The sequence below is a fragment of the Quercus robur genome, chromosome 8 (assembly GCF_932294415.1).
Source record: "Quercus robur chromosome 8, dhQueRobu3.1, whole genome shotgun sequence".
Taxonomy (NCBI): Eukaryota; Viridiplantae; Streptophyta; class Magnoliopsida; order Fagales; family Fagaceae; genus Quercus; species Quercus robur.
In genome coordinates, this window is record NC_065541.1 from 8,893,422 (window position 1) to 8,912,920 (window position 19,499).

Genomic DNA, 19,499 nt, shown 5'->3' on the forward strand with positions numbered 1-19,499 from the left:
ACATCAGCACTCCAAGGTAGACCGCATCCTTTTTTAAGCTTTTAACTTGGAGAATACCCTTTATGGACCTACGGGCTTGGTTTTGGGTGTACTTGGAGAAGAAGACACTTGACTTGTTTTTATTTATGGCTTGCCCTGACCATCTACAATACTTTTCAAGAGTTTTCACTAGGCTTGCTGCATCTTTTCTAGAGGCCTTAGAGAACAAAACCACATCATCGGCATACATCACATGAGTGATGGTTGGGCCATTGATACTTGTTTTAATGCTAGCAACATTTTTTAGTTTAAGCTCATGATCGATCAATCTGGATAAAACTTCCTGCCCCAAGGTAAAGAGATATGGTGAAAATGGGTTGCCTTGCCTTAGCCCCCTACTGGGTTTAAAACACTCTGACTTACCCCATTCACAACCACCTCAAAAGACACCGATGATATGCAGGCAATGATCCAACTCGTGAATGTTTCATTGAACCCGAAGTGAAGGAGGACATATTCCAAAAATTTCCAATTTACCCTGTCGTACGCCTTTTGAAGATCAAGCTTGATTGCCATGAGGCCAGGCTTGGTTTTACAAGTCTTGAAGCTATGGAGAACTTCCTGGACAATGATCTGATTTTCAGCTATCCACCTATTTGGTATAAAGGCTGATTGGGTCGGAGAGATCATTTTGTCTAACAGAGGCCTGATCTTATCCACCAGAATTTTTGAGATGATTTTGTACACCACATTACACAGACTGATTGGCCTGAAATAGTTAACTGAGGTGGGGTTATAAATTTTTGGGATAAGCACAATTAGAGAAGCACAATTTTTGGGATAAGCACAATTAGAAATTCTCCAAGGTGCATATCACACTTGTATGTTGTATCATCATTTGTCCGCAGTCCCTACAATTACAAAGTCACATCTATCTGTTCGTGTAATCAATAGCTTAAAAACATATTCTTCACAATGGATGAAACTTTGTACTCCCTCCGTCCCACTTTGTTTGTCATGTTTGAAAAGTCAAACTTTTTAAGGGAATATCATTTATTATCTTGTCTACCTTTTAAAAATGTATAAGTATCCAAAACTATCTTTAAATAAATTTATCAAAAAATTGAATTATTAATAAAATAGGGGCATAATAGGAACATTAGTAGATTAATAACTTTTATTTTTAGAAACATCCCAAAATAGAATAGAGGACAAACAAAGTGGGACGGAGGGAGTATAATGAAACCAAATAAAGAAAAAAAATTGAATGGTTCACACTTGTGTTTATAACTTCATTACTTGATCTTATATATTAAATGATGTCCTTTTGCTTTATTATTATTATTATTATTATTATTATTATTTTTGCTTGGTTCATTGCTTTATTAGAGCATCAGCAGTGGGACTTCTAAATGCCAAATGTTAGAAACATTTGGCATTCAAGCCCCAAAACTACTCAACAATGGGAAGGCTATATGCCATATACCAATTCCAAATTTGGGATTTAGCTACAGTACCATCTCAAATGTAAGATGGTACTGTAGCTGAATGGTATAAAAAAAAATAATTTTTTAATACTCTCATTTCTCTCTCTTCTTTCATTTATCCCGGTAAATTTCTCTCTCCTCTCTCATTTTTTCAGTTTCTTTTCTCTCTCTTTCTTCCTGCTCTCTCTTCTTCAACGGAATGGGGGCAACGGCGTGAGGCTCGATATCATCTTCGCCGACTGACTCGCTCTCTCCCTCGGCCCTAATGATGGCGGCGCGCCTCTCCTGCTCCGCCTTCGCCACCACAAACTTCGACCTCTCCGCCTCTTGCTGCGCCACCTGCTTCTGCTCCACGGCGCGCGAGAGATCCGCGCCGTACGACAGGTGCGTGATCGCCACGTGATCGAGCACGATGTTGAAGTTCCTGGTGCGCTCGGTGAGCCAGGTCTCCATGAGCGCCGAGACCTGCGGGCGCTCGATGAGGAGCTGATCGACGTTGAACTGAGCCACGACGGCCTTCAAGACCTCGTTGCCGATCGAAGGGAGGACCTTCTCGTCGTACTTGAGACTTAAGGTTTGGACGATCTGAGGGAGGCGCGTGACCTCAGGGCACGAGAGGACGTGGAGGGTTAGGTTGATTTTGATTTTGGATTTTGATTTTGGTTTTGATTTTGATTTGGCTGGATTTGGCTGTGCTGTGTTGCCATTGGTTTGATTTTTTTTTTTTTGTGGGTTCATGGTGGTGGAGTTGGGGGTTGCCGTGGATTGGTTTGATTTTGATTTTGATTTTGTGGGTTGCCGTGCTTGCCGGAGTTTGTGGCTGGGGTTTCAAGCAACAGTTTGGGTATGTTCTAGTAGCAGGTGCTTGTGATTTGGGTCTTGAGTTTTGGGTTTTTGTTTTTATTTGGGACTTGGATCGTCTTCTCTGAGTTCTGGATTGGTTTTTTTTTTTTTTTTTTTTTTTTTTTTTTTTTTTTTTTTGTTGTTGCTGTGATCGGTGCTTAAAGGAATTGGTATGATTTTTTTTTTTTTTGGTGGGTTCATGGTGGTGGAGTTGGGGGTTGCCATGGTTTGGTTTGATTTTGATTTTGATTGTGGGTTGCCGTGGTTGCCGGAGTTTGTGGCCGGGGTTTCAAGCAACAGTTTGGGAATGTTCTAGGAGTAGCAGGTGGTTGTGATTTGGGTCTTGGGTTTTGGGTTTTTGTTTTTATTTGGGTTTAGGGATATATTATTTTATTATGTGAAAATATTATTTTAATGAGTAGAATAGGAAAATAAAAGTTGGGATGTTAGGTGTATTGTAAAATGGTATTGTATAATTGATAAAGTAGGTTTTTGGAATGGTAAAATAAGATGGGATTTAAGATCCGGATGTGGATGCTCTTATTATTTTATGATGTTCTGTAATGGGCTTCTAATGCACTTGATGATGGCGTGGTGAGCGGTCAGATGTCAGAATAATTAAAAAAAGAGTGGTCACAATGTGTTAGACAATAAAGTGGCAATATATTTTGCTTAACCTTTTATTTAATTTAATTGTGTGACGAGTAATCGATAGTACTTCCATGCACGGTGACCTGAAATTCCCTCCTACCACATTTATGGGGAATTAAACAATGAATTTAATTAGTAGAATCCACCATGAATATAAATGTGAGAAAAATAAACACCATATCACTATACTCATAAAGCACCAAATAATTATTTGTGTGTAACTATTAAGCTTTGAGTGCAAAAAAATTGAGCTCAAATTAGCAATCTTCTTATAGATGGAGGGTTTGGTATTGTATGTTACAACTCTGGAATAAAACTCAGCATCCATGTGTTGTCACTTGTCAGGCTTTATAAAACTTCTTAATTACTTTAAATAATAATAGGTTGCAACATTTTTGCTTCTTTTACTATGATTTGCATCCCGGGTATTCTTCTTGATCAATTTGTGATAAGTGCACCAGGTTCTTGAATATGCTTTTGCCTAGTTTCACAGCTCTAATTTGTTCGGGTGCCAATTTATCTTTTAAGTTTCACACTTCTAAGTCCCAAGCCCCCTTGATTTTGTACAATTAGAATATTATTTAAGGGATAAAAGTAAAACTTAGGTACAAATGGTTAGGCGTTGCATATTAGGTTCTCCAATTAAATTTAACTTGTATTGACCAATTCAATTATATGATTATAAATTTAAAAGTCATAAGAAAAGATAATATTGTTCTTGTTGCATTCATAAAAATATGTCGATGAATTCCTTTTCTTTTTTTCTTTTTTTGAGTAAAAAAAAAGTAATGGCTAAATTTATTTAATGGTTGCTTTTCATTGGTGGCTGAAGCTACAGCTATAAGATTGGGAATGCAAGTTGCTAGCAAAAAGAATTGGAGTATAGTTGTATTAAAGAGCGACTCTCGAAGGAATGCATCCTCCATTTATCTCATCCAATGGAGACACCAGCATGGTCTATTGAATGGTTTATGCAAGACATATGTTCTTTATCAATTTCTTCCTCTGTTTGTTTTCTTTGGATCAGAAGAGGGGCTAATGTTACCGCTCATGCTCTTGCTATATGGGCGCTCTCTTGTAATTTTGCAAGCCCTGTTTCTTTTGCTATTTGCCCCCATTCTGTCTTCAATGTTTTGAAAGGGGGTTGTGTTGTGTGGCTTTTATGTTGTTTCAATAAAATCTTTATTTGAAGCAAAAAAAAAAAAAAAAAATCATTTAATAACTTTTTATACATTTCAAAAAAAACAAAAAATAACTATGTGCAAATATTAAGAAAAGCATACAAATGACAAAAAAAAAAAAAGTTCTTACTAACAAATAAACTATTAATAAATATTTTACACAAAACAACTTAAAGAACCTGAGTTGCTTACCCAAATACAGGGCAATAAGCAAACATTAGCAATTATTACATCACAATTATATACAAAACTATAACGAAACACAAATTCCAACTAACCAGGCTACACTAATTTGATACAACTTATCTAGAATTAGCACTGATAGGGAATATTTTCACCAGAGCAAAGTAAGTCTAACACACGAGGGTCGCCATGTCTTCTAGTGATCATCACATATAAGAGGATTGTCAAGTACCCACATTGGTACCCTGCTATGCAATCCGTCCCATGCTTATTTATCCTAAACACCATAGAGACAAATAAATGTGTCCTGATGGACGATCCTTCACACTTAGTCTTCCAAGCCATTTGCGTATCCTCCACTTCACTATCTTCATATGGAAAGAACTTGCACACCATGCTAATGATCCTTTTATATATTTGTATCCTCCAAGTATGGGAAGTCAAATCCAAAGAACTTAGGTAATTAACTCCACTATGCTCTCTACAAGAGAAAAGCCTAAATTCATGGGAAATTGGTCAACCTTATACCACTATATAAGTATCAAGCCCCCACCTTTCTAAGGTACGTGTAATTTCCTAACTCTCATACTTTTGGAGTTATTAGGAATCATTAAGTTACTAACTTAGCCTTTGAAGGGTTTTTAGTCTGCACCACACATTCTTCGGGTACCCTAACGACGATTGACTCACTAACAATTCATTACATCATCAAGCACATTGTAAACCCTAGAAATTGCACCAACAACATAGACTCAACTAGTAAACCAATCCCTGCTTAACTTGGAGATACTAACTACCCTAGCCAACACAAAAAACTAACCGAGCATCTTTGGCTGCATCAAGCTATTATGGGCCACAATGCTAGTTTTATTCAAACTAATCGAGCATCTTTGGCTGCATCAAACTAACCGAGCATCTTTGACTGCATCTTCTGTATCAATTTTTATGTTATACTTTATGTTTCACTAATCACATCTTGCCATGTATTTATTTAATTTTCCTTATAAAATAGCCAAAGTTTAAAATGGAAAAAGATAAATACATGATAAATTATAATTTATAGAATATAAATTAAAATACAAAATATGGTATAGGAAATATCTCTTGAAAATAGTACAAAAAGAAAAGATTCTTTCAAATGAAAGAAAATAAAAAAAAGAAAAGAATTTATTAATTTAATTAGAGCTTTACAGCTGGTTACCACAAAACTACTCTGTCCTCCACTATCGATTTAAGAAATAATAATAATAATAATAATAATAAGGGTAAATTTCGGAAATTACAGTTAGGTCCAAGATATTTTAAAAATGACCAATTTGGTCCTTAAAAGACAAAAAAAACCCTTACACTGTTATTACCATTTTTATTTCCTCCGTTACTTTTTTTTTTTTTTTTTTTTCTCAATCCTGTCTGTCTCTCTGTTTCCTCTCTTCTTCCTCATACCTCTCCTTCTCCCTCTCATCCTCTCTCTCTCTCCAAGCCGATCCACTCTCCTCCCTCTCGAGCCTCTGTTTCTCTCGTCCATGCCTCTTTTCTTCATAGTGGTGCGTGGGTTTGGTGGCTGTGAGTTGTGGTTTAGGTGGTTTTTGCGGTGGTGGTACGTTTTCTAGTGGTTGGTTTTGGTTTGTTGATGATTTTTTTGGTGGGCTCTGATGTGGTTGGTTTGTGGGTTTTTTTTTTCTTTGGGTTTTCTGGCCGGCGGTGGTTTTCAGTGGTGGTGGTGGTGGTGGTTTCCGGTATGGGGTGGATTTGCAGTGGAGGATGCTATGGTTTTTTGGATTTGCAGTGGAGGATGCTAAAGGTTTTTTGGATTTGGGTCTTGATGCTATGGTTTGGCTAGGTATTATGGCTGGTGGTGGTAGTAGCAGATCTGAGGTTAGAGAGGGAGAGTGGGGTTTTGGCTGTGAGAATCAAAGGAACCACCAAGAGGGAGAGTGGGAGAGCAGGTCTGTGAGGAAGAAAGACAAGAAATGAAAAGTGTAACGGAGGGTTAAGAGGGATAACGGTGTAAGGGTTTTTTTGTCTTTTAAGGACCAAATTGATCATTTTCAAAATATCTTGGACCTAACTGTAATTAACCCAAACCTCAGGGTGTTTTCTGGAATTTACCCTAATAATAATAATAATAATAAAAGTACTCGCAAGTGGGGAATCAATGACTTGTGCCACGCTAAACACTAGATAAAGGCACCTGAGAGTTGAGAGTAGCCCAGAAAGAAAATTTCAACTGGATTTCGAGCATTGCAATCAATACTACTGCTACTGTAAGTTGTCATTTTTCACACATATTATTCATCTCTTTTATTTCCTTCCTTTCATTTTTTCCTTGCAATGGAAAAATCCATATCAAATTGTTTTCTTCTTCCTTAATTTACTTTCCTATTAGGTTTTTTTTGGTTATCTATATTATAATTCAAGATTTTTACTACTATATTTCCAACGGTTTCCATGAGCACTCAAGGAACCTCATTGTCATCATCTTCTTCCTCAACATCTCGGCGGAGTTTTAGGAATTTTTTTGTAGAACTTGTATTTGTTGTTTGGCGATGGATGGGCGTTTTGCTTTTTAGGTTTTAGGAATAATGAAGAACTTGAGAGAGCGGAATCTATTTTTCTGTAGAGCCCGTAAAAGAGAAGGGGAGATTACATTTTACCCCTAAACTATACCCTTTTTACACTTATTTTTAAACTATTATTACTCGAGTAACACTTGTTTGTGGAGCATAGTTGTGTTTTATCCGAATTATGATCCTACCCAATATAGAAGTGCTACAGTCTTTAATGGGATTTTTTCTGAGGCTTAGTCCATGGAGTGGAGGCTTAGGCAAATCTTTGGCCCGTTTTTGGCCCATTGGTGAATCCTGTGCGTAGGGATAGAAACTGTGGTTTGGTGATTAGGGTTGTGGCGTGTTGTTTAGTGATAGAAAAATGTACGGCCACATCTTGTATTTTTCCATGCGAATAGTGAAATCCTTGTAATTCCGTGGATGTAAGCAAATTTTTCAAACCACGTAAATATTGTCTTGTGTGATTGTTTTCTTTGGCGCATATTTTTTTATTATCTATTTTGCATCTCATAGATCACGGAATTTCGTGATATTACCTATGACACTTTCCCATAAACTATTACCCATGCAACACTTTGCACCCCATCCCAGGGTTAATAGTTCAGGGAAGTAAGTGTTCTTTCTCATACTTTAGGGTCTAGGAGGTAAGCATAAAAGATGTCATAATTTATGTGGATAAAGTGTACGTTCTCATAGTTTAGGGGCTAAGTGTAGAAAGGGGTAAGTTTAGGGGGTAAAATGTACATAGTTTAGAAAGGTAAGTGTAAATATTGTCATAGTTTAGGGGGTAAAGTGTAATATTCCCAAAGGAAAAAGAAAAATCAAGATTTTCTATCATCACCTAAAAAAAAAAAACAAAACAGACAAACAAATAAACAATGCATCTTCAACATGAATTTTTTTTTTCTCTTCCATTTAAAATTTATTAAAAATAGTTTAATATTTCTAGTATATTTCAACTGTTTCCATGAGCCATGAGCTGCTAGGGAGCCTCAATGTCATCACCATATCCTTGTTCAACACCTTAATGGAAATATGAGGTTTTTCTTAGTTTAAGAGGCATGGACACCCGTAGAGGTTTTTCTGACCATCTATATGCTGCTTTGCAACAGAAGGGCATTTTGACCTTTTAGGGATGATGAAGAACTTGAGAGAGGAAAACCTATTTCACCAAAGCTCTTGAAAGCAATAGAAGAATCGAGGTTTGTTATTGTTATTTTCTCAAGAAACTACACTTCTTTGACATGGTGCGTAGATGAATTTGTCCATGTTGTTAGATGCAAGAAAGAGACGAAATCAATGATTTTTCTCATTTTTTATGATGTGAATCCATGTCATGTACGGAAACATATGGAACTTTTGGACAAGCCTTTAATGAACACGAAAAATGTTTTAAAGAGAACTTAAAGAAGGTGAAAATGTGGAGAGCTGCTTTGAGAGAAGTGACCAATCTATCTAGTTGACATTTACAAGATCGGTAAATTTCCATAACAAATATATTTCTTTTTATTTTTAAATAGCTAATGTTTTCTCAAAAATCATGATGTGTGTGTATATATACAATTATTAGAATGCAACATAATATGCATGGATTGAAATATTACAACATATATTAGTTAAGATTTTTTCGTATTATTAGAAATAGCTTGTGACCTCTGCTTTACGACATAGGAAACACTGTTGCAATAATTAAAAAAGGAACTACTTGATTTAAGGACAACTTTCTATGAATTATAAATCTATTAAGATTTTCTATTATCTTCATTATTATTATTTTTTGGGTAAATTATAATTTATGCTTTGTGGTTTTGCTATTTTACAATTTAGTTCACAAAATTTTATTTTTGGTGGAAGGCACTTGCCATGGCACCAAGTTTTGATCTCTTGACGGACTATATATTATGATGACTATAAAAATTAATTTTATGATGAAGAATCAATTATTGAGTCACGTAATGCTTTAATTTTATGGACAAACATTCAACAATTCTCTAGCTTATAGCTAAGGGAGTTAATTTCGTACCATAGGTCATTTTAGTTTGGTTGGGGAACAAAATATTTCGGTACTGGTATACCATTTCAGGATTACCACTATTTGTATACTTACATTCTTATATATACGTTTGTATTTATTTATGTATGCATTTGTTTATATTTCTGTTTGTCAACATATAATTTAAAATTCACATATTTTATAAGCCCTACTATTGGCCTAAGTACATTAACTCAATGTATTAGCTTAAATAATATATATTTTTTAAAATATTAATATTTTTATAATATTTTTTATTATACTAGCCGAAATATCAATACAGGCCCAAAAATTTCCTGGTACTACTAGTATAAGCCAGTATAATCCAGAATTTATGCTGTACATATCGATGCTAATTTTATAGCCAGTATGATATATACCGCCGGTATGAGTACAATATTGACTTCCTTGTTTGTAACACTTTTTAGAAGTTAATGTGATGCTTCAACAACCAAAAATTACCTTTTGTCAAAGTATAGATTGGATTAAGTTTTTACATTGGGCATGTAAGTCCTTTTTTAAAAGGATTTAGTTTGGCCCAATCATTGTTATGGGTTAAATAAAATCCTTAAAGTGCGTTTTAACCATTTTATTCACAAAGAAATTGTTTACATAATTTTAAAGAAGTAGAGCTTCCAGTAGTTTATAATGATATTAGTGCCTAAATAGAAATTCAAAGAACACCTTCTCTTAAGGGGGGAAAAATCATAATTTGGGCCTTGACTAAAGAGGTAAAAACTTCCATATTTGCTGGCACTAAGGCTTAATTTTTATTATTTGTACTCAAGCAATGTAAAAATTTGATGGATCTATTTCAACTAAGTATAATGAAAAATATAGCTCTGAAATATATAACTAATATAATATACAATTCTTATATGAGTAGTTCTACTTCTATCCACGTTGCATGAGCTAATGAATTCACATATGTTTGAGCAATGAGTATTCTTGCCTAATATTTTTCTTCCTCCCCTGTGGTTTTTTAATCATGTTTGGACCATCATGTAGTTATTTTATATCTTGTTCACAAGCATGAGTCAGAATTTATCCTAAACATTGTGGAAAATGATGATTTTATAATTGGTTAGGAACATCTCATAAATATTTCCCATCTTCTTTGCAGGCATGAGTCAGAATTTATACAACACATTGTGAAAGAGATGATGGATAAATTGAGTTCAAAATCCTCAAGCATTACCAAAAACTTTATAGGAATACAATCTACTGTGGCAAAATTGATCCCTTCGTATTTAGGTTTTGAGAATAATGTTTACATTATTGGGATTTATGGTATGGGAGGATTGGGAAAGATAACTCTTGCTAGCTTTATTGCTAATGTTAGGAAGATTTTAAAAAAACACGGGCTTCCTAGATTACAACAGCAGCTTCTTGCAAACATTTTGGAGGACAGAAAAATAGATATAAGGAATGTTTATGAAGGAGTTGAAATGATTAAGAAAATGTTGTCATAAAAAAGTTCTTCTTATTATAGATAATGTCAACCAATTGGACCAATTAGAAAAATTGGCTGGAGAGTTTGGATTGGGGAGTTGGATCATCATAACAACTAGAGATGAACATGTGTTGGTCCAACATGGAATACTTAAAAGATATAAGCCTAACGTATCAAATAATGACGATGCTTCAAAACTTTTTTGTTTGAAAGCTTTGGAAATGGAGGAACCCAAAGAAAATTATATGCAGCTCTCCCGGAAAGTTGTAGAATATGCTAGTGGCCTTCCGTTAGCTGTTATTACTTTGGGTTCCTTTTTGGTTGGAAGAACAATAGATGAATGGCAAAGTGCATTGGACAGTTTCAAAAAATACGAAAGGAGAAATATTTGATATACTTCAAATAAGTTACGATGGACTATAAGAAATGTGGAAGGAGGTATTTTTGGATATTGCATGTTTCTTTAGAGAGAAGAAGAAACATATAGGAATACAAATATTAGAGAATTGTGGTTTTGATGCAATAATTGGTATAAGTGTTCTTGCGGAAAAATCTTTCCTAACCATAGATGACAACGAAATTTTGGGGATGCATGATCTACTAAAAGAAATGGGTGAAAAAAATTATTTCTAGAATCAGGTGGAAAGCTTGGAAAGCAGAGTAGGTTATGGCTTTTTGAGGACTTGCTTCGTGTATTGGAGAAAGATATGGTAAGAACAATAACAGCTATAATTTTATTTCAGCAAATAAGATTTAGTAGGTATAGTGACATAATTGTGTTCAATAAATTAGTTCTTTTTAAAAAATATACTCCAATAGGTAAGTGGTTACCTTAGTATTTAAGTAGCAAAATAAAGAATAAAACATTCATTTACCATGCTAAGATATTGTCAATGACGATTTATTATATTTTGAAAAAATAATACCTCTTTGTAATTGTTTATAAAATTGAATTTATCTTTCTTGACATAATCAACCAATCTTTCATTTCTTGGTTACTATCTAGAACAAAAGGCTATCTTAACATTTTTTTATATTAGTCTGTAGGCTTTATTTTCTTTTTCCATCACTGTAAAAGTAATGTTGTAATCGCCTATTTATTCCCCTCATAGTCTTGAATTTCCAAAAGGTAGAAGTGCACCTTTCTAGTTTTAATGTATGAGTTTTAAATAGATTAATAAGAAGAACAACAAACTTTAAAATAAGTTGTACTACAATCTATTGGTTACTAATAGGACCTAATATGTAGTACATTTTACTATTAACATGTGATGTTGTACTATGATCTATTAGTTGCTAATGGGACTCTTAATATCTGTTTGGATTACTTTTTTGAAAATTTTAGATTAATAATAACAAAAAACTTTAAAATAAGTTGAACTACAATCTATTGGTTACTAATAGGACCTAATATGTGGTACATTTTACTATTAACATGTGATGTTCTACTACGATCTATTAGTTGCTAACGGGACTCTTAATATCCGTTTGGATTACTTTTTTGAAAATTTTAGAAGTTGCTTTTTGAAAGTGTGTTTTTTAAAATGAACTTAAGTGTTTGGTAAAATATGTTAATCGTATTGATGATATGAAAAATTGCAATATAAAAATGCAATTTTTGGGCGATTTCCAATAATTAAATTGTAATAAGAGAGGAGGAATAAAAAAGTCAAATTATTTTTAGATGGACCAATAATTAAGAGGACTTTATGTGAAAAACTCAAGGAGTAGATATTTTTATCTTCTTTGTGGCTTTAACAGTGTTTAACTTGAGTAGTTCTAGACTTCTAGTACTCTTATCATTTGCTTGTGTAAATCACTGAGCTTTTGCTTTTGAAATCATATGCAGCAGAAGATATTCAAGCCATAGCTACATACGGGAAAGAGGATTTCAACTTTGAAGAATTTCCTGAAGTTTTTTCAAGGATGTCTAAACTTAGATTGCTGATTATTGATGGGCAGCGCATCCCAAATGCTCTCAATCATGTTCCTGATGACCTAAGATATCTTCCGTGGAGCTTCTGTTCTTTAAAATGTTTGCCATCCAGTTTCCAACCAAAGAAGCTTGTTCAACTTGACTTGCGGAAGAAGTAATGGTAAATTTTGTTCTTTTAACTGCCTTTCTATTATTTATTATTTCTCTTTTCTTTAAGTATAGCTCAAAGTGTATTTGTGCTTGTTAAATTAATTTCTATCTTTAATGAAAGCTCTTTTTTTATTTTTTATTTTTTTGGTAACAGCATTCAGTCAAGCAAAAGTTCACTGATCTTGTTGTTCCAAAAGCCTTATTAGGACACCTGACTTTTCAGGTGTTCCGAGACTAGGGGGACTAAAACCTTCATGGTGCGACAGTTTGGTTGAGATCCACCCATCTATTGGACAACTCAGCAGGCTTAGGTACTTATATCTGCAAGGCTGTGAATCTCTTACTGATCTTCCCAGCATGTCTGCTGAAATGCAGTCCCTTATAATCTCAAATTTCTTCCAAGCAACATGGATGATTTGAAGTCTCTTGAAAAACTCATTTTTTGTGGATGCTCAAAACTAAAATGATTGAAAATGTTCCCATCAACTGTAAGATATATAAATGCTCAATTTTGTTTTTCCCTAAAACCGTCACCAGCATTGGTCAAACTGAGTAGCTTGTCACAACCTCGCTCCCAGACATGTCTGTATGATGAGAGCAGCAGTGAACTGGCATTTACAACATTGTACCATTACCTACAAGTAATCTCTTCTCTCTCTCTCTCTCTCTCTCTCTCTCTGTTAAATAATAGTTACCTACAGGCTACAACAATAGTTGTGTTTTTGGCACGGGCTCCTTTGCTGTAAAACCGATTATGAAAGGACCAAAAGAAAAGAGGATGTAACTATAACTGAATTTCAGATAATTGTTTGTGGGTTTGAAATTCCTTCATGGTTAACTCATTAAAGTGTGGGGAATTCAATAAGCATGGAGCTACCTTTTGGTGTAATAGTAAATGGATGGGATTCACTATATGTGCATCAGTATCAGCGGTATTTGGCGTTAGAGTTCGTGTGATAGCCCTTGGTGATATGCCTCTGAACTTTTCACTATGTAGATGCATTGTGAGGACAGTATATGGCTATTTTATTTGTCTCATGATGATTGGTTTGCTACTGTTGGGAATGGAGAATGCAGTAAGATTAAGGTTATAATTGAGACCTATGACTCAGCCATTCATGTACGTGAATGTGAGGTCAATTTGGTATACGAGCAAGATGTGGACGAGTTCAACAAAATGCACAATGTTTGATTGAGAGCTTTGGTAATGACCATCTCAAACATCCTTCCCATTAATATTCAATCCAACTTTAGCTTATTTTCTTTCTAGCTATACATTTGGGTTTGTCACTTGCAAGTCTTGTCATTTTTCTTTTACTTCTTTTGGCTCACCATGCGCAAGCAATCCCAATCACCCTATAGTTTTTGAGTTTTTGGAAATTAACCGTAGATTTCTACATCATCATCACTTACAAGAAGCATAATAATTAGTAAAACATTGGGCAAGTAATTAAGAATATGATCTAGATAGGAAATACATTCTCAAGCTTATCCCGTTACATTTCTCTAAGGATTTTGCAAATTTAGATCGTTCAATCCTAATTTGGCATCCTGTTTGTAACTATCAGAGTATTATGCTATTTTGCATATTCATTTTGTGCTGGCAAATGCAATACAACTTTTCTTGATTTGAAATGTGAAAATTAGAGACTGTATAGTATTTCCTTCCCTACCATGTATATTCTTTATAGTCATTGTTGTCATGCCTTCTTAAACAAATAAGAAGCAACTCCAATTACACTCATCAATAATGAGTGAATTATTATTGTAGTATCATACTAACTCAAGTTTTCACATATATGCAGATGGTGATGATGGTGATGGTGGTGATGATAATGATGATTGAAATGACTGCAGAAGATGGTGCTCATTTTTGTTTTTTTTCATAGGATGAATTTTAATTAAGGCTTTGGCAAGTTGACCCTTTATCCCCTTTTCTCTTTGATATTGTCATGGAGGCCTTGAGTCGTATGTTGGTTGTAGCTATTGCAACAGGGCAGTTTTCGGGCTTCATAGTGGGGAATGTGACTGGTTCCTTGATGACGGTGTCTCACCTTTTGTTTGCGGATGACACTTGTTTTCTGTGATGCTGATAGCAATCATATAACAGCTTTGCGTGGGATTCTCTCTAGATTTAAGGAGATGTCAGGGCTAAATATTAATTTAGGAAAGTTTGAATTGGTTCTAGTTGGGGATGTACCTAATCTTCATGAGCTAGTGGAGATTTTGGGCTATAGGGAGTCGGTTCTTCCGTTGAAATATTTAGGTCTTCTATTGGGTGCTTCTTTTAAAGATAAGACAATTTGGAATCCTATTTTGGAGAAGATGGAGCGAAGGCTAGCTGGTTGGAAGAAGTTGTATTTATCTAAGGGGGATACGGTTACCCTTATTAAGAGTACTCTCTCTAGCCTACCTACGTATTTCCTTTCTCTTTTCCCTATCCCAGGCAAGGTGGCTTAGAGGATGGAGAAATTACAAAGGGACTTCCTTTGGACTGGTATGGGGGACGAGCATAAGATTCACTTAGTAAATTGGTCTAAGATATGTAGGCCAGTGAAGTTTGGAGGGATAGGCATTAGGTGTTTGAGAAGGTTTAATTCTGCCTTATTAGCCAAATGGTTGTGGCGCTATGGTTTGGAGAGTGATGCCCTTTGGAGAAGGGTCATTGGGGTGAAGTATGGGAATGAGTGGGGTGGTTGGTGCACAAAATCTATGTCTAGGGCATATAGTGTTTGTTTGTGGAAGTTCATTTGGAGTGGTTGGGGGAATTTTTCCAAGTTCATTCGGTATGAAGTGGGTGGTGGAACTCGTGTGAAGTTTTGAGATGATGTGTGGTGTAGGGATCGTCCTCTTAAGGAGGCGTTTCCAGATTTATATAATATTAGTAGGACAAGGGATGCTTCGATCTCGGAGGTTATGTGCTTTGTAAATGGGAGAGTTTCTTGGGACATTCAGTTTCGTCGTTTAGTGAATGATCAAGAGTCACAATCTTTGGATTCGTTTATGGTTTTGATCTATTCCACAAAGGTGCGAGGTGTTGGTTCTGACAATCTTTGTTGGAAGCCAGCCAGCAGTCGAGGTTTCAAGGTGAGTGGGTATTATCATTCTATTTCCTCTTCTACTGGCATTTCTTTCCCTTGGAAAATGGTGTGGCAATCGAAGGTTCCTCCTCGGGTAGCTTTTTTCTCTTGGATTGCAGCTCTAGGCAAGATTCTAACTATAGACAACCTTTGGAAGAGGCATTTTGTTGTCCTTGAGTGGTGTTTTATGTGCAAAAGGTGTGGGGAATCTGTAGATCATCTCCTCCTTCACTGTCCTATAGCTTATGAGATGTGGAGTATGATCTTTTGCTTGTTTGGTATTTGTTGGGTGATGCCTCAAAGGGTAATGGATTTGTTGGATTGTTGGACATGCAATTTCAGGCGTCATCGTAATATAGTTATTTGGAGGCTTGTGCTGCACTGTTTGATGTGGTGTATCTGGCGGGAACGGAATTCTAGAAGTTTTGAGGGTCGTGAACGGTCCATCTTTATGTTATTTGGAGGCTTGTGCTGCACTGTTTGATGTGGTGTATCTGGCGGGAACGGAATTCTAGAAGTTTTACCATCTTTTTCTTGTTTTTCCCTTCCTGAGTTGCTAGATCTTTGTAATTTGGTTTCTTGATGTTTTTGCCTTTTTGTACATTTCCTCTGTATTGGGCTGTGTATCTTAATGTTACTTCTCTTGAGATTGAGCTGGATGCTAAAGCTATTGTGGACATTTTGAACAAATTAGACTATGTGAATAATATTATTTCTCCTATTCTGGACGACTGCAGATTGTTAACTTCCCGTATTCCTCAGGTTCACGTTAAGCATTGCTTTCGTCAGGCGAATAGATGTGTGGATAGCCTTGCTAGAATGAGTTTTAGTTTAGATTGTGTTTTTTCTTCTTTTCATTATCCGCCTGTGGACTAGTTGGATGTGTTTGAGGATGATCTCAATGGGGTGTATATTAACAGGCTGTGTCCTGTTCCTGTTGTTCCCCTTTAGTTGGTTTTAATGAATCGTCTTTCACCAAAAAAAAAAAATGTATTGGGCTGTGTGTTTTTTAATAAAATTTTTATGTTACTAATCAAAAAAAAAAAAAAATTTGAGGCTTTGGCAAGTAGATGTGCACATGCATTTCAATCAGGCTAACCATGTTTTAATGAAGTTGTATTTGGTTCAGTTACAATGATTTGGAAACTTGTTCAATTGGCATATCAGTGCATCTTATTTTAAAATGGAAATAGAGATGAAGATCTACTTATACAAGGGATCTAGGTCTAGGCAGATAATGAGTTAAATGGTTTTACTAATAATATTTCTTGTTGGATGAATTTCAAGTGAGTTGTGCTATTGGATTGCATACAAACCAGGTAACTTTGTTACATTTCTCTGTTCTATATGGATTTGAGTTAATGTCTATGAGACAGTGATTTGTGAATTTTGAAGCAGAACTTTAAGGTTATAAGTTTTTATCAATCTAGCCATAGTATGAAATAAACATTAATTTTAGTATTCAGTCTTGAATATTTTCCTTGCAGTTCAAAAATCGCAAGTTTCAAACGAGTTCACTTCCATTAAACTATGTGCTATTTTCTACAATGCATCAAGGGTTGTTATAGGGCGTGTCTGGCAACATTTAGGAGCCTAGTTTGCAGTCTAGTATATATATTTTTGGCATTCGTTGTACACTTGAGAGGGAAAGTCCTTTGGATCAGATTCTTGACAGGATCTATTGAACAAGCATTTCTTCTTGCTCTTGGAACAAATTTAACTAATAGGCAAAAACAGATTAATGGGCAATCTTTGGAGTTGTTCCTTTCTTTAAAGTTGCTTCCCTAACCTATCATTTCCCTCTTATCGTGCAAGTATGTTCAATTTACTTAATGGGCACTCAAAATACAAGTGTGCTCTACATTCCAGGCTTTCTTGTAGAATACATAATTTAGATCACTTGTGTAACCCCAATGCAGCATTCTGTCTAGTGCCTATTCTATTACTCATTACTAGCCAACAACAGAATGCACGTCTTGTAATAGCTTGAGAGAATCAGATGATTTTCCCTAGCTGATTTTTACTTTTATTTTCTTTCTACTTTCTTTAGTTTATTTTTAATGAAATTTCTTATTCATAAAAGATTTTTTTTTTTTCTTTTTAAATGAAGAGAGAGAGTGGAAGGGACTCTCACCAAAGTTACTCCACCTTTAGGTTCTTTACAATTTGACCAACCACTTCTTGATTATGGCTTGCCACTTATTGGACTTGATTGTTCAGACCAACCATTTGTGCTGTCAAATGGTGGCTTCAGCTTTCTTTACATTCCAATCGCTTCTGCATTTGTGCCAATGCCCTGCTTTCATCAGCGTAGATTAGAAGTCAGACCTTTAGATTTACCAATCGCTAATGAAATATATGTATCCATAGTAAAGCTGCAAAATTGCTCAGCTCAATCCAGTATTGGGCTATCGAAACTTTGGTCATGTTGAAACTAGACTACCTTTGTCCTTGACTGAACCTCAGCTAGTCTGCTTAGTCTGTGTTTTATGTTGGTTTGAGCTCATTCTTGTTCACAAGCCTAAGTGAACTTTATTAACTAGCCTGAAATCAACAACATAAAATCTGTTAATTTACTAATACAAATTAGCAATCCGAAAGCATAATTCTTTGTCACTGATGTTTGTTTTTTTTATATTCGCCATTGATGTATATCATCATCACATCATAATTATAATTGTACCATAGATGTCTTCTGGTTTGAGAATCTGATATGTCAGACTAAGAGATATAATTCAGGCATCATGATAAGTGAATTTTTGTGGCTGCTAAGCAGTGTGTGGGATGGCTGGTGCATTAAGGGCTTTATACGGACAAGCCAATGAGGCAGAGCTATTCCTTCTGCATATGGGAGTTCTTTCACTTTTCTGTTCCTTCTGCTGGAATGGTTTTGTAATTCTTTTTTGTTCTTTCTGTCAAGAAAATGGTAGTCTTCATTTTTTGGCTACATATATTAAGTCTATTCACATTTTGTTGCATGCCAATCATTATAGTAGGCTTCTAATTTCTCACTGTATGCAGCTTGGCAATTAGTTAAACGTGTTTTCTTACTCCTGAACTTGTTTATGTATGGTATACAATTGTTTTGAAAAAGAATGCATCAAACACTTTGTAGCACTCAAGCTTCAAATGAGTTGGGACTTGGGAGGTGGGAATCCACAAGCAGCTAAAATGACTGTCAAGATCATAATGGTTCTTGTAATTGCAGAGATGGTTATCGTAGGCATGATTCTCTTCAGTTGCTGCTATGTTTTGGGCCATGCCTTCAGCAACGAGAAGGAAGCTGTGGATCTATTGCAAATATGGTCCCCTTTATTTGTCTCTCAATAATCATGGATGGCTTACTAGCAGTGCTTTCAGGTAAACTTTCTCACATTTCTCTCATGTAAATGGGCAATTATTTGAAGCAGAACTTTTGAAGTCATAACTTATTTAATTCACGGTACACCATCAACTAAACACTTATTCATTATTCAGTTTAAAATATTTTCTTTACAATTTAGAAGTTAACTAATTGTAAAATAATAATAATAAATAAAGGTATCAAACAAGTATACTCTTGAATAATCTTCTGTTTTTGGGTTATAATAGTTGTGGCCTAATGATCCAGTATCTTTCTTCAAAACAGACCAGCATATCAAAACAATGTAGAAGTTGTGAATCTTTCTTGATGCAATGCCGTTAACCCTACAAAGTTATTTTCTGCTTTGCATCAGGGGTTGCTAGAGGACGTGGCTGGTAGCATATAGGAGCTTATGACAATTTTGGGGCATGTTATCTGGTTAGGGTTCCATTAGTTGTTTTTTTGGCCTTCGTTGTACACTGAAGAGTGAAAGTAGGCATGTGTAGACACTCGACGGTCTCTCACAGCATGTAGATTGGACTATTGACATGGTCTACTGTGCAAGCATTTCTACTTGCTCTTAAAACAAATTTCACAAATTGGCAAAAACAAGT

The 19,499-nt window shown here is 35.3% G+C and overlaps 1 long non-coding RNA gene across 2 annotated transcripts; it reads left to right on the forward strand.

The window, feature by feature from the left end:
• Positions 1–5,985: 5,985 nt before the first annotated feature.
• LOC126694464 (uncharacterized) lies at positions 5,986–19,485 on the forward strand. 2 transcript variants are annotated; one of them, XR_007645777.1, is made up of 8 exons: positions 5,986–6,093; positions 6,126–6,588; positions 8,004–8,093; positions 10,047–11,086; positions 12,226–12,472; positions 12,617–13,666; positions 14,268–18,902; positions 19,259–19,485. It is a non-coding gene; the product is annotated as an uncharacterized LOC126694464 (long non-coding RNA). The 2 variants fall into 2 exon arrangements; XR_007645776.1 differs by having other exon boundaries at positions 6,042–6,588; positions 19,259–19,482.
• Positions 19,486–19,499: the final 14 nt, after the last annotated feature.